Below are 16,245 nucleotides of genomic sequence, written 5' to 3' on the forward strand. Positions count from 1 at the left end.
CTTGCTAAAAGGGGCCAGGGGGGCGGACTGAGTCAGAAATGAGCAAAATCAAGCACAGTTGGGGCGTTTTGTGAAAATTGTGAAGGATTTTCCAAACCGGGCAAAATTTGAAAAAAAAGACAGGGCCGGTAGTGTCGAAAAAGTCAAAAATGGGGATTTTCACAAACTTTGCTTAAAGAGGCCAGAGGGGGGGGCTGAGTGAAAAAGGAGCAAAATCAAGCACAGTTGGGGCGTTTTGTGAAAATTGTGAAGGATTTTCCAAACCGGGCAAAATTTGAAAAAAACGACAGGACCGGTATTGTCGAAAAAGTCAAAAATGCGGATTTTCCCAAACCTTGCTAAAGGGGGCTAGGGGGGCGGACTGAATCAGAAATGAGCAAAATCAAGCACAGTTGGGGAGCTTTCTGAAAATTGTGAACGATTTTCCAAACCGGGCAAAATTTGAAAAAAAAGACAGGGCCGGTAGTGTCGAAAAAGTCAAAAATGCGGATTTTCCCAAACCTTGCTAAAAGGGGCCAGGGGGGCGGACTGAGTCAGAAAGGAGCAAAATCAAGCACAGTTGGGGCGTTTTGGGAAATTGTGAAGGATTTTCCAAAGTGGGCAAAAATTGAAAAAAAACGACAGGGCCGGTAGTGTCGAAAAAGTCAAAAATGGGGATTTTCACAAAATTTGCTTAAAGAGGCCAGAGGGGGGGGGCTGAGTGAAAAAGGAGCAAAATCAAGCACAGTTGGGGCGTTTTGTGAAAATTGTGAAGGATTTTCCAAACCGGGCAAAATTTGAAAAAAACGACAGGACCGGTATTGTCGAAAAAGTCAAAAATGCGGATTTTCCAAAACCTTGCTAAAAAGGGCTAGGGGGGCGGACTGAGTCAGAAATGAGCAAAATCAAGCACAGTTGGGGAGTTTTGTGAAAATTGTGAACGATTTTCCAAACCGGGCAAAATTTGAAAAAAAAGACAGGGCCGATAGTGTCGAAAAAGTCAAAAATGCGGATTTTCCCAAACCTTGCTAAAAGGGGCCAGGGGGGCGGACTGAGTCAGAAAGGAGCAAAATCAAGCACAGTTGGGGCGTTTTGTGAAAACTGTGAAGGATTTTACAAACCGGGCAAAATTTGAAAAAACGACAGGGCCGGTAGTGTCGAAAAAGTCAAAAATGGGGATTTTCCCAAACCTTGCTAAAAGGGGCCAGGGGGGCGGACTGAGTCAGAAAGGAGCAAAATCAAGCACAGTTGGGGCGTTTTGTGAAAATTGTGAAGGATTTTACAAACCGAGCAAAATTTGAAAAAAACGACAGGGCCGGTAGTGTCGAAAAAGTCAAAAATGGGGATTTTCCCAAACCTTGCTAAAAGGGGCCAGGGGGGCGGACTGAGTCAGAAAGGAGCAAAATCAAGCACAGTTGGGGCGTTTTGTGAATATTGTGAAGGATTTTCCAAACCGGGCAAAATTTGAAAAAAACGACAGGACCGGTATTGTCGAAAAAGTCAACAATGCGGATTTTCCCAAACCTTGCTAAAAGGGGCCAGGGGGGCGGACTGAGTCAGAAAGGAGCAAAATCAAGCACAGTTGGGGCGTTGTGTGAAAATTGTGAAGGATTTTCCAAACCGGGCAAAATTTGAAAAAAAAGACAGGGCCGGTAGTGTCGAAAAAGTCAAAAATGGGGATTTTCCCAAACCTTGCTAAAAGGGGCCAGGGGGCGGGCTGAGTGAAAAACGAGCAAAATCAAGCACAGTTGGGGCGTTTTGTGAAAATTGTGAAGGATTTTCCAAACCGGGCAAAATTTGAAAAAAACGACAGGACCGGTATTGTCGAAAAAGTCAAAATTGCGGATTTTCCCAAACCTTGCTAAAAGGGGCTAGGGGGGCGGACTGAATCAGAAATGAGCAAAATCAAGCACAGTTGGGGAGTTTTCTGAAAATTGTGAACGATTTTCCAAACCGGGCAAAATTTGAAAAAAAAGACAGGGCCGGTAGTGTCGAAAAAGTCAAAAATGCGGATTTTCCCAAACCTTGCTAAAAGGGGCCAGGGGGGCGGACTGAGTCAGAAAGGAGCAAAATCAAGCACAGTTGGGGCGTTTTGGGAAATTGTGAAGGATTTTCCAAAGTGGGCAAAAATTTGAAAAAACGACAGGGCCGGTAGTGTCGAAAAAGTCAAAAATGGGGATTTTCCCAAACCTTGCTAAAAGGGGCCAGGGGGGCGGACTGAGTCAGAAAGGAGCAAAATCAAGCACAGTTGGGGCGTTTTGGGAAAATTGTGAAGGATTTTCCAAAGTGGGCAAAAATTGAAAAAAAACGACAGGGCCGGTAGTGTCGAAAAAGTCAAAAATGGGGATTTTCCCAAACCTTGCTAAAAGGGGCCAGGGGGCGGACTGAGTGAAAAACGAGCAAAATCAAGCACAGTTGGGGCGTTTTGTGAAAATTGTGAAGGATTTTCCAAACCGGGCAAAATTTGAAAAAAAAGACAGGGCCGGTAGTGTCGAAAAAGTCAAAAATGGGGATTTTCACAAAATTTGCTTAAAGAGGCCAGAGGGGGGGGGCTGAGTGAAAAAGGAGCAAAATCAAGCACAGTTGGGGCGTTTTGTGAAAATTGTGAAGGATTTTCCAAACCGGGCAAAATTTGAAAAAAACGACAGGACCGGTATTGTCGAAAAAGTCAAAAATGCGGATTTTCCCAAACCTTGCTAAAAAGGGCTAGGGGGGCGGACTGAGTCAGAAATGAGCAAAATCAAGCACAGTTGGGGAGTTTTGTGAAAATTGTGAACGATTTTCCAAACCGGGCAAAATTTGAAAAAAAAGACAGGGCCGATAGTGTCGAAAAAGTCAAAAATGGGGATTTTCCCAAACCTTGCTAAAAGGGGCCAGGGGGGCGGACTGAGTCAGAAAGGAGCAAAATCAAGCACAGTTGGGGCGTTTTGGGAAATTGTGAAGGATTTTCCAAAGTGGGCAAAAATTTGAAAAAACGACAGGGCCGGTAGTGTCGAAAAAGTCAAAAATGGGGATTTTCCCAAACCTTGCTAAAAGGGGCCAGGGGGGCGGACTGAGTCAGAAAGGAGCAAAATCAAGCACAGTTGGGGCGTTTTGTGAAAACTGTGAAGGATTTTACAAACCGGGCAAAATTTGAAAAAACGACAGGGCCGGTAGTGTCGAAAAAGTCAAAAATGGGGATTTTCCCAAACCTTGCTAAAAGGGGCCAGGGGGGCGGACTGAGTCAGAAATGAGCAAAATCAAGCACAGTTGGGGCGTTTTGTGAAAATTGTGAAGGATTTTACAAACCGAGCAAAATTTGAAAAAAACGACAGGGCCGGTAGTGTCGAAAAAGTCAAAAATGGGGATTTTCCCAAACCTTGCTAAAAGGGGCCAGGGGGGCGGACTGAGTCAGAAATGAGCAAAATCAAGCACAGTTGGGGCGTTTTGTGAAAATTGTGAAGGATTTTCCAAACCGGGCAAAATTTGAAAAAAAAGACAGGGCCGGTAGTGTCGAAAAAGTCAAAAATGGGGATTTTCACAAACTTTGCTTAAAGAGGCCAGAGGGGGGGGGCTGAGTGAAAAAGGAGCAAAATCAAGCACAGTTGGGGCGTTTTGTGAAAATTGTGAAGGATTTTCCAAACCGGGCAAAATTTGAAAAAAACGACAGGACCGGTATTGTCGAAAAAGTCAACAATGCGGATTTTCCCAAACCTTGCTAAAAGGGGCCAGGGGGGCGGACTGAGTCAGAAAGGAGCAAAATCAAGCACAGTTGGGGCGTTGTGTGAAAATTGTGAAGGATTTTCCAAACCGGGCAAAATTTGAAAAAAAAGACAGGGCCGGTAGTGTCGAAAAAGTCAAAAATGCGGATTTTCCCAAACCTTGCTAAAAGGGGCCAGGGGGGCGGACTGAGTCAGAAAGGAGCAAAATCAAGCACAGTTGGGGCGTTTAGGGAAATTGTGAAGGATTTTCCAAAGTGGGCAAAAATTTGAAAAAACGACAGGGCCGGTAGTGTCGAAAAAGTCAAAAATGGGGATTTTCCCAAACCTTGCTAAAAGGGGCCAGGGGGGCGGACTGAGTCAGAAAGGAGCAAAATCAAGCACAGTTGGGGCGTTTTGGGAAAATTGTGAAGGATTTTCCAAAGTGGGCAAAAATTGAAAAAAAACGACAGGGCCGGTAGTGTCGAAAAAGTCAAAAATGGGGATTTTCACAAACCTTGCTAAAAGGGGCCAGGGGGCGGACTGAGTGAAAAACGAGCAAAATCAAGCACAGTTGGGGCGTTTTGTGAAAATTGTGAAGGATTTTCCAAACCGGGCAAAATTTGAAAAAAAAGACAGGGCCGGTAGTGTCGAAAAAGTCAAAAATGCGGATTTTCCCAAACCTTGCTAAAAAGGGCTAGGGGGGCGGACTGAGTCAGAAATGAGCAAAATCAAGCACAGTTGGGGAGTTTTGTGAAAATTGTGAACGATTTTCCAAACCGGGCAAAATTTGAAAAAAAAGACAGGGCCGATAGTGTCGAAAAAGTCAAAAATGCGGATTTTCCCAAACCTTGCTAAAAGGGGCCAGGGGGGCGGACTGAGTCAGAAAGGAGCAAAATCAAGCACAGTTGGGGCGTTTTGGGAAATTGTGAAGGATTTTCCAAAGTGGGCAAAAATTTGAAAAAACGACAGGGCCGGTAGTGTCGAAAAAGTCAAAAATGGGGATTTTCCCAAACCTTGCTAAAAGGGGCCAGGGGGCGGGCTGAGTGAAAAACGAGCAAAATCAAGCACAGTTGGGGCGTTTTGTGAAAATTGTGAAGGATTTTCCAAACCGGGCAAAATTTGAAAAAAAAGACAGGGCCGGTAGTGTCGAAAAAGTCAAAAATGGGGATTTTCACAAACTTTGCTTAAAGAGGCCAGAGGGGGGGGGCTGAGTGAAAAAGGAGCAAAATCAAGCACAGTTGGGGCGTTTTGTGAAAATTGTGAAGGATTTTCCAAACCGGGCAAAATTTGAAAAAAACGACAGGACCGGTATTGTCGAAAAAGTCAACAATGCGGATTTTCCCAAACCTTGCTAAAAGGGGCCAGGGGGGCGGACTGAGTCAGAAAGGAGCAAAATCAAGCACAGTTGGGGCGTTGTGTGAAAATTGTGAAGGATTTTCCAAACCGGGCAAAATTTGAAAAAAAAGACAGGGCCGGTAGTGTCGAAAAAGTCAAAAATGGGGATTTTCCCAAACCTTGCTAAAAGGGGCCAGGGGGCGGGCTGAGTGAAAAACGAGCAAAATCAAGCACAGTTGGGGCGTTTTGTGAAAATTGTGAAGGATTTTCCAAACCGGGCAAAATTTGAAAAAAACGACAGGACCGGTATTGTCGAAAAAGTCAAAAATGCAGATTTTCCCAAATCTTTGCTAAAAGGGGCCAGGGGGCGGGCTTATTGAAAAACGAGCAAAATCAAGCACAGTTGGGGCGTTTTGGGAAAATTGTGAAGGATTTTCCAAAGTGGGCAAAAATTGAAAAAAACGACAGGGCCGGTAGTGTCGAAAAAGTCAAAAATGCGGATTTTCCCAAACCTTGCTAAAAGGGGCCAAGGGGGCGGACTGAGTCAGAAATGAGCAAAATCAAGCACAGTTGGGGCGTTTTGAGAAAATTGTGAAGGATTTTCCAAACCGGGCAAAATTTGAAAAAAAGACAGGGCCGGTAGTGTCGAAAAAGTCAAAAATGCAGATTTTCCCAAATCTTTGCTAAAAGGGGCCAGGGGGCGGGCTTATTGAAAAACGAGCAAAATCAAGCACAGTTGGGGCGTTTTGGGAAAATTGTGAAGGATTTTCCAAAACGGACAAAATTTGAAAAAAACGACAGTGCCGGTAGTGTCGAAAAAGTCAAAAATGGGGATTTTCCCAAACCTTGCTATAAGGGGCCAGGGGGGCGGACTAAGTAAGAAAGGAGCAAAATCAAGCACAGTTGGGGCGTTTTGGGAAAATTGTGAAGGAATTTCCACACCGGAAAAATTTGAAAAAAACGACATGGCCGGTAGTGTCGAAAAAGTCAAAAATGCAGATTTTTCCAAATCTTTGCTAAAAGGGGCCAGGGGGCGGGCTTATTGAAAAACGAGCAAAATCAAGCACAGTTGGGGCGTTTTGGGAAAATTGTGAAGGATTTTCCAAAGTGGGCAAAATTTGAAAAAAACGACAGGTCCGGTAGTGTCGAAAAAGTCAAAAATGGGGATTTTCCAAAACCTTGCTAAAAGGGGCCAGGGGGGCGGACTAAGTAAGAAAGGAGCAAAATCAAGCACAGTTGGGGCGTTTTGGGAAAATTGTGAAGGATTTTCTAAGCCGGGCAAAATTTGAAAAAAACGACAGGGCCGGTAGTGTCGAAAAAGTCAAAAATGCAGATTTTCCCAAATCTTTGCTAAAAGGGGCCAGGGGGCGGGCTTATTGAAAAACGAGCAAAATCAAGCACAGTTGGGGCGTTTTGGGAAAATTGTGAAGGATTTTCCAAAACGGGCAAAATTTGAAAAAAACGACAGGGCCGGTAGTGTCGAAAAAGTCAAAAATGGGGATTTTCACAAACCTTGCTTAAAGAGGCCAGAGGGGGGGGGCTGGGTGAAAAAGGAGCAAAATCAAGCACAGTTGGGGCGTTTTGTGAAAATTGTGAAGGATTTTCCAAAGTGGGCAAAAATTGAAAATAACGACAGGGCCGGTAGTGTCGAAAAAGTCAAAAATGGGGATTTTCACAAACCTTGCTAAAAGGTGCCAGGGGGTGGACTGAGTCAGAAAGGAGCAAAATCAAGCACAGTTGGGGCGTTTTGAGAAAATTGTGAAGGATTTTCCAAAGTGGGCAAAATTTGAAAAAAACGACAGGTCCGGTAGTGTCGAAAAAGTCAAAAATGGGGATTTTCCAAAACCTTGCTATAAGGGGCCAGGGGGGCGGACTAAGTAAGAAAGGAGCAAAATCAAGCACAGTTGGGGCGTTTTGGGAAAATTGTGAAGGATTTTCCAAACCGGGAAAAATTTGAAAAAAACGACATGGCCGGTAGTGTCGAAAAAGTCAAAAATGCAGATTTTTCCAAATCTTTGCTAAAAGGGGCCAGGGGGCGGGCTTATTGAAAAACGAGCAAAATCAAGCACAGTTGGGGCGTTTTGGGAAAATTGTGAAGGATTTTCCAAAGTGGGCAAAATTTGAAAAAAACGACAGGTCCGGTAGTGTCGAAAAAGTCAAAAATGGGGATTTTCCAAAACCTTGCTAAAAGGGGCCAGGGGGGCGGACTAAGTAAGAAAGGAGCAAAATCAAGCACAGTTGGGGCGTTTTGGGAAAATTGTGAAGGATTTTCTAAGCCGGGCAAAATTTGAAAAAAACGACAGGGCCGGTAGTGTCGAAAAAGTCAAAAATGCAGATTTTCCCAAATCTTTTCTAAAAGGGGCCAGGGGGCGGGCTTATTGAAAAACGAGCAAAATCAAGCACAGTTGGGGCGTTTTGGGAAAATTGTGAAGGATTTTCCAAAACGGGCAAAATTTGAAAAAAACGACAGTGCCGGTAGTGTCGAAAAAGTCAAAAATGGGGATTTTCCCAAACTTTGCTTAAAGAGGCCAGAGGGGGGGGCTGGGTGAAAAAGGAGCAAAATCAAGCACAGTTGGGGCGTTTTGTGAAAATTGTGAAGGATTTTCCAAAGTGGGCAAAAATTGAAAAAAACGACAGGGCCGGTAGTGTCGAAAAAGTCAAAAATGGGGATTTTCACAAACCTTGCTAAAAGGTGCCAGGGGGTGGACTGAGTCAGAAAGGAGCAAAATCAAGCACAGTTGGGGCGTTTTGAGAAAATTGTGAAGGATTTTCCAAAGTGGGCAAAATTTGAAAAAAACGACAGGTCCGGTAGTGTCGAAAAAGTCAAAAATGGGGATTTTCCAAAACCTTGCTATAAGGGGCCAGGGGGGCGGACTAAGTAAGAAAGGAGCAAAATCAAGCACAGTTGGGGCGTTTTGGGAAAATTGTGAAGGATTTTCCAAACCGGGAAAAATTTGAAAAAAACGACATGGCCGGTAGTGTCGAAAAAGTCAAAAATGCAGATTTTTCCAAATCTTTGCTAAAAGGGGCCAGGGGGCGGGCTTATTGAAAAACGAGCAAAATCAAGCACAGTTGGGGCGTTTTGGGAAAATTGTGAAGGATTTTCCAAAGTGGGCAAAATTTGAAAAAAACGACAGGTCCGGTAGTGTCGAAAAAGTCAAAAATGGGGATTTTCCAAAACCTTGCTAAAAGGGGCCAGGGGGGCGGACTAAGTAAGAAAGGAGCAAAATCAAGCACAGTTGGGGCGTTTTGGGAAAATTGTGAAGGATTTTCTAAGCCGGGCAAAATTTGAAAAAAACGACAGGGCCGGTAGTGTCGAAAAAGTCAAAAATGCAGATTTTCCCAAATCTTTGCTAAAAGGGGCCAGGGGGCGGGCTTATTGAAAAACGAGCAAAATCAAGCACAGTTGGGGCGTTTTGGGAAAATTGTGAAGGATTTTCCAAAACGGGCAAAATTTGAAAAAAACGACAGTGCCGGTAGTGTCGAAAAAGTCAAAAATGGGGATTTTCCCAAACTTTGCTTAAAGAGGCCAGAGGGGGGGGCTGGGTGAAAAAGGAGCAAAATCAAGCACAGTTGGGGCGTTTTGTGAAAATTGTGAAGGATTTTCCAAAGTGGGCAAAAATTGAAAAAAACGACAGGGCCGGTAGTGTCGAAAAAGTCAAAAATGGGGATTTTCACAAACCTTGCTAAAAGGTGCCAGGGGGTGGACTGAGTCAGAAAGGAGCAAAATCAAGTACAGTTGGGGCGTTTTGAGAAAATTGTGAAGGATTTTCCAAAGTGGGCAAAATTTGAAAAAAACGACAGGTCCGGTAGTGTCGAAAAAGTCAAAAATTGGGATTTTCCCAAATCTTTGCTAAAAGGGGCCAGGGGGCGGGCTGATTGAAAAACGAGCAAAATCAAGCACAGTTGGGGCGTTTTGGGAACATTGTGAAGGATTTTCCAAACCGGGCAAAATTTGAAAAAAACGACAGGGCCGGTAGTGTCAAAATAGTCAAAAATGGGGATTTTCCCAAAACTTGCTAAAAGGGGCCAGGGGGGCGGACTGAGTCAGAAAGGAGCAAAATCAAGCACAGTTGGGGCGTTTTGGGAACATTGTGAAGGATTTTCCAACGTGGGCAAAAATTGAAAAAAACGACAGGGCCGGTAGTGTCGAAAAAGTCAAAAATGCGGATTTTCCCAAACCTTGCTAAAAGGGGCCAGGGGGCGGACTGAGTCAGAAAGGAGCAAAATCAAGCACAGTTGGGGCGTTTTGGGAAAATTGTGAAGGAATTTCCAAACCGGGCAAAATTGGAAAAAAAAGACAGGGCCGGTAGTGTCGAAAATGTAAAAAATGGGGATTTTCCCAAACCTTGCTAAAAGGGGCCAGGGGGGCGGACTGAGTCAGAAAGGAGCAAAATCAAGCACAGTTGGGGCGTTTTGGGAAAATTGTGAAGGATTTTCCAAACCGGGCAAAATTTGAAAAAAACGACAGGTCCGGTAGTGTCGAAAAAATCAAAAATGGGGATTTTCCCAAACCTTGCTAAAAGGGGCCAGGGGGGCGGACTGAGTCAGAAAGGAGCAAAATCAAGCACAGTTGGGGCGTTTTGGGAAAATTGTGAAGGATTTTCCAAACCGGGAAAAATTTGAAAAAAACGACAGGTCCGGTAGTGTCGAAAAAGTCAAAAATGGGGATTTTCCCAAACCTTGCTAAAAGGGGCCAGGGGGGCGGACTGAGTCAGAAAGGAGCAAAATCAAGCACAGTTGGGGCGTTTTGGGAAAATTGTGAAGGATTTTCCAAAGTGGGCAAAAATTAAAAAAAACGACAAGGCCGGTAGTGTCGAAAAAGTCAAAAATGCAGATTTTCCCAAATCTTTGCTAAAAGGGGCCAGGGGGCGGGCTTATTGAAAAACGAGCAAAATCAAGCACAGTTGGGGCGTTTTGGGAAAATTGTGAAGGATTTTCCAAAGTGGGCAAAAATTGAAAAAAACGACAGGGCCGGTAGTGTCGAAAAAGTCAAAAATGGGGATTTTCACAAACCTTGCTAAAAGGTGCCAGGGGGTGGACTGAGTCAGAAAGGAGCAAAATCAAGCACAGTTGGGGCGTTTTGAGAAAATTGTGAAGGATTTTCCAAAGTGGGCAAAATTTGAAAAAAACGACAGGTCCGGTAGTGTCGAAAAAGTCAAAAATTGGGATTTTCCCAAATCTTTGCTAAAAGGGGCCAGGGGGCGGGCTGATTGAAAAACGAGCAAAATCAAGCACAGTTGGGGCGTTTTGGGAACATTGTGAAGGATTTTCCAAACCGGGCAAAATTTGAAAAAAACGACAGGGCCGGTAGTGTCAAAATAGTCAAAAATGGGGATTTTCCCAAAACTTGCTAAAAGGGGCCAGGGGGGCGGACTGAGTCAGAAAGGAGCAAAATCAAGCACAGTTGGGGCGTTTTGGGAACATTGTGAAGGATTTTCCAACGTGGGCAAAAATTGAAAAAAACGACAGGGCCGGTAGTGTCGAAAAAGTCAAAAATGCGGATTTTCCCAAACCTTGCTAAAAGGGGCCAGGGGGCGGACTGAGTCAGAAAGGAGCAAAATCAAGCACAGTTGGGGCGTTTTGGGAAAATTGTGAAGGAATTTCCAAACCGGGCAAAATTGGAAAAAAACGACAGGGCCGGTAGTGTCGAAAATGTAAAAAATGGGGATTTTCCCAAACCTTGCTAAAAGGTGCCAGGGGGGCGGACTGAGTCAGAAAGGAGCAAAATCAAGCACAGTTGGGGCGTTTTGGGAAAATTGTGAAGGATTTTCCAAACCGGGCAAAATTTGAAAAAAACGACAGGTCCGGTAGTGTCGAAAAAATCAAAAATGGGGATTTTCCCAAACCTTGCTAAAAGGGGCCAGGGGGGCGGACTGAGTCAGAAAGGAGCAAAATCAAGCACAGTTGGGGCGTTTTGGGAAAATTGTGAAGGATTTTCCAAAGTGGGCAAAATTTGAAAAAAACGACAGGTCCGGTAGTGTCGAAAAAATCAAAAATGGGGATTTTCCCAAACCTTGCTAAAAGGGGCCAGGGGGGCGGACTGAGTCAGAAAGGAGCAAAATCAAGCACAGTTGGGGCGTTTTGGGAAAATTGTGAAGGATTTTCCAAAGTGGGCAAAAATTAAAAAAAACGACAAGGCCGGTAGTGTCGAAAAAGTCAAAAATGGGGATTTTCCAAAATCTTTGCTAAAAGGGGCCAGGGGGCGGGCTTATTGAAAAACGAGCAAAATCAAGCACAGTTGGGGCGTTTTGGGAAAATTGTGAAGGATTTTCCAAAGTGGGCAAAAATTGAAAAAAAACGACAGGGCCGGTAGTGTCGAAAAAGTCAAAAATGGGGATTTTCACAAACCTTGCTAAAAGGTGCCAGGGGGTGGACTGAGTCAGAAAGGAGCAAAATCAAGCACAGTTGGGGCGTTTTGAGAAAATTGTGAAGGATTTTCCAAAGTGGGCAAAATTTGAAAAAAACGACAGGTCCGGTAGTGTCGAAAAAGTCAAAAATTGGGATTTTCCCAAATCTTTGCTAAAAGGGGCCAGGGGGCGGGCTGATTGAAAAACGAGCAAAATCAAGCACAGTTGGGGCGTTTTGGGAACATTGTGAAGGATTTTCCAAACCGGGCAAAATTTGAAAAAAACGACAGGGCCGGTAGTGTCAAAATAGTCAAAAATGGGGATTTTCCCAAAACTTGCTAAAAGGGGCCAGGGGGGCGGACTGAGTCAGAAAGGAGCAAAATCAAGCACAGTTGGGGCGTTTTGGGAACATTGTGAAGGATTTTCCAACGTGGGCAAAAATTGAAAAAAACGACAGGGCCGGTAGTGTCGAAAAAGTCAAAAATGCGGATTTTCCCAAACCTTGCTAAAAGGGGCCAGGGGGCGGACTGAGTCAGAAAGGAGCAAAATCAAGCACAGTTGGGGCGTTTTGGGAAAATTGTGAAGGATTTTCCAAAGTGGGCAAAAATTAAAAAAAACGACAAGGCCGGTAGTGTCGAAAAAGTCAAAAATGCAGATTTTCCCAAATCTTTGCTAAAAGGGGCCAGGGGGCGGGCTTATTGAAAAACGAGCAAAATCAAGCACAGTTGGGGCGTTTTGGGAAAATTGTGAAGGATTTTCCAAAACGGGCAAAATTTGAAAAAAACGACAGTGCCGGTAGTGTCGAAAAAGTCAAAAATGGGGATTTTCCCAAACTTTGCTTAAAGAGGCCAGAGGGGGGGGCTGGGTGAAAAAGGAGCAAAATCAAGCACAGTTGGGGCGTTTTGTGAAAATTGTGAAGGATTTTCCAAAGTGGGCAAAAATTGAAAAAAACGACAGGGCCGGTAGTGTCGAAAAAGTCAAAAATGGGGATTTTCACAAACCTTGCTAAAAGGTGCCAGGGGGTGGACTGAGTCAGAAAGGAGCAAAATCAAGCACAGTTGGGGCGTTTTGAGAAAATTGTGAAGGATTTTCCAAAGTGGGCAAAATTTGAAAAAAACGACAGGTCCGGTAGTGTCGAAAAAGTCAAAAATGGGGATTTTCCAAAACCTTGCTAAAAGGGGCCAGGGGGGCGGACTAAGTAAGAAAGGAGCAAAATCAAGCACAGTTGGGGCGTTTTGGGAAAATTGTGAAGGATTTTCCAAAGTGGGCAAAATTTGAAAAAAACGACAAGGCCGGTAGTGTCGAAAAAGTCAAAAATGCAGATTTTCCCAAATCTTTGCTAAAAGGGGCCAGGGGGCGGGCTTATTGAAAAACGAGCAAAATCAAGCACAGTTGGGGCGTTTTGGGAAAATTGTGAAGGATTTTCCAAAACGGGCAAAATTTGAAAAAAACGACAGTGCCGGTAGTGTCGAAAAAGTCAAAAATGGGGATTTTCCCAAACTTTGCTTAAAGAGGCCAGAGGGGGGGGCTGGGTGAAAAAGGAGCAAAATCAAGCACAGTTGGGGCGTTTTGTGAAAATTGTGAAGGATTTTCCAAAGTGGGCAAAAATTGAAAAAAACGACAGGGCCGGTAGTGTCGAAAAAGTCAAAAATGGGGATTTTCACAAACCTTGCTAAAAGGTGCCAGGGGGTGGACTGAGTCAGAAAGGAGCAAAATCAAGCACAGTTGGGGCGTTTTGAGAAAATTGTGAAGGATTTTCCAAAGTGGGCAAAATTTGAAAAAAACGACAGGTCCGGTAGTGTCGAAAAAGTCAAAAATTGGGATTTTCCCAAATCTTTGCTAAAAGGGGCCAGGGGGCGGGCTGATTGAAAAACGAGCAAAATCAAGCACAGTTGGGGCGTTTTGGGAACATTGTGAAGGATTTTCCAAACCGGGCAAAATTTGAAAAAAACGACAGGGCCGGTAGTGTCAAAATAGTCAAAAATGGGGATTTTCCCAAAACTTGCTAAAAGGGGCCAGGGGGGCGGACTGAGTCAGAAAGGAGCAAAATCAAGCACAGTTGGGGCGTTTTGGGAACATTGTGAAGGATTTTCCAAACCGGGCCAAATTTGAAAAAAACGACATGGCCGGTAGTGTCGAAAAAGTCAAAAATGCAGATTTTTCCAAATCTTTGCTAAAAGGGGCCAGGGGGCGGGCTTATTGAAAAACGAGCAAAATCAAGCACAGTTGGGGCGTTTTGGGAAAATTGTGAAGAATTTTCCAAAGTGGGCAAAATTTGAAAAAAACGACAGGTCCGGTAGTGTCGAAAAAGTCAAAAATGGGGATTTTCCAAAACCTTGCTAAAAGGGGCCAGGGGGGCGGACTAAGTAAGAAAGGAGCAAAATCAAGCACAGTTGGGGCGTTTTGGGAAAATTGTGAAGGATTTTCTAAGCCGGGCAAAATTTGAAAAAAACGACAGGGCCGGTAGTGTCGAAAAAGTCAAAAATGCAGATTTTCCCAAATCTTTGCTAAAAGGGGCCAGGGGGCGGGCTTATTGAAAAACGAGCAAAATCAAGCACAGTTGGGGCGTTTTGGGAAAATTGTGAAGGATTTTCCAAAACGGGCAAAATTTGAAAAAAACGACAGTGCCGGTAGTGTCGAAAAAGTCAAAAATGGGGATTTTCCCAAACTTTGCTTAAAGAGGCCAGAGGGGGGGAGCTGGGTGAAAAAGGAGCAAAATCAAGCACAGTTGGGGCGTTTTGTGAAAATTGTGAAGGATTTTCCAAAGTGGGCAAAAATTGAAAAAAACGACAGGGCCGGTAGTGTCGAAAAAGTCAAAAATGGGGATTTTCACAAACCTTGCTAAAAGGTGCCAGGGGGTGGACTGAGTCAGAAAGGAGCAAAATCAAGCACAGTTGGGGCGTTTTGAGAAAATTGTGAAGGATTTTCCAAAGTGGGCAAAATTTGAAAAAAACGACAGGTCCGGTAGTGTCGAAAAAGTCAAAAATTGGGATTTTCCCAAATCTTTGCTAAAAGGGGCCAGGGGGCGGGCTGATTGAAAAACGAGCAAAATCAAGCACAGTTGGGGCGTTTTGGGAACATTGTGAAGGATTTTCCAAACCGGGCAAAATTTGAAAAAAACGACAGGGCCGGTAGTGTCAAAATAGTCAAAAATGGGGATTTTCCCAAAACTTGCTAAAAGGGGCCAGGGGGGCGGACTGAGTCAGAAAGGAGAAAAATCAAGCACAGTTGGGGCGTTTTGGGAACATTGTGAAGGATTTTCCAACGTGGGCAAAAATTGAAAAAAACGACAGGGCCGGTAGTGTCGAAAAAGTCAAAAATGCGGATTTTCCCAAACCTTGCTAAAAGGGGCCAGGGGGCGGACTGAGTCAGAAAGGAGCAAAATCAAGCACAGTTGGGGCGTTTTGGGAAAATTGTGAAGGAATTTCCAAACCGGGCAAAATTGGAAAAAAACGACAGGGCCGGTAGTGTCGAAAATGTAAAAAATGGGGATTTTCCCAAACCTTGCTAAAAGGGGCCAGGGGGGCGGACTGAGTCAGAAAGGAGCAAAATCAAGCACAGTTGGGGCGTTTTGGGAAAATTGTGAAGGATTTTCCAAACCGGGCAAAATTTGAAAAAAACGACAGGTCCGGTAGTGTCGAAAAAATCAAAAATGGGGATTTTCCCAAACCTTGCTAAAAGGGGCCAGACAGGCAGGCTGAGTGAAAAAGGATCAAAATCATGCACAGTTGGGGCGTTTTGTGAAAATTGTGAAGGATTTTCCAAAGTGGGCAAAAATTGAAAAAAAAGACAGTGCCGGTAGTGTCGAAAAAGTCAAAAATGGGGATTTTCCCAAACCTTGCTAAAAGGGGCCAGGGGGGTGGACTGAGTCAGAAAGGAGCAAAATCAAGCATAGTTGGGGCGTTTTGGGAAAATTGTGAAGGATTTTCCAAAGTGGGCAAAAATTTTAAAAAACGACAGGGCCGGTAGTGTCGAAAAAGTCAAAAATGGGGATTTTCCCAAACCTTGCTAAAAGGGGCCAGACAGGCGGGCTGAGTGAGAAAGGAGCAAAATCAAGCACAGTTGGGGCGTTGTGTGAAAATTGTGAAGGATTTTCCAAACCGGGCAAAATTTGAAAAAAACGACAGGGCCGGTAGTGTCGAAAAAGTCAAAAATGGGGATTTTCACAATCATTGCTTAAAGAGGTCAGAGGGGGGGGGCTGAGTGAAAAAGGAGCAAAATCAAGCACAGTTGGGGCGTTTTGTGAAAATTGTGAAGGATTTTCCAAACCGGGCAAAATTTGAAAAAAAAGACAGGGCCGGTAGTGTCGAAAAAGTCAAAAATGGGGATTTTCCCAAAACTTGCTAAAAGGGGCCAGGGGGGCGGACTGAGTCAGAAAGGAGCAAAATCAAGCACAGTTGGGGCGTTTTGGGAAAATTGTGAAGGATTTTCCAACGTGGGCAAAAATTGAAAAAAACGACAGGGCCGGTAGTGTCGAAAAAGTCAAAAATGCGGATTTTCCCAAACCTTGCTAAAAGGGGCCAGGGGGGCGGACTGAGTCAGAAAGGAGCAAAATCAAGCACAGTTGGGGTGTTTTGGGAAAATTGTGAAGGATTTTCCAAACCGGGCAAAATTGGAAAAAAACGACAGGGCCGGTAGTGTCGAAAAAGTAAAAAATGGGGATTTTCCTAAACCTTACTAAAAGGGGCCAGGGGGGCGGACTGAGTCAGAAAGGAGCAAAATCAAGCACAGTTGGGGCGTTTTGGGAAAATTGTGAAGGATTTTCCAAACCGGGCAAAATTTGAAAAAAACGACAGGTCCGGTAGTGTCGAAAAAATCAAAAATGGGGATTTTCCCAAACCTTGCTAAAAGGGGCAAGACAGGCAGGCTGAGTGAAAAAGGATCAAAATCATGCACAGTTG

Source organism: Scomber scombrus, chromosome 16 (assembly GCF_963691925.1).
Source record: "Scomber scombrus chromosome 16, fScoSco1.1, whole genome shotgun sequence".
NCBI lineage: Eukaryota > Metazoa > Chordata > Actinopteri > Scombriformes > Scombridae > Scomber > Scomber scombrus.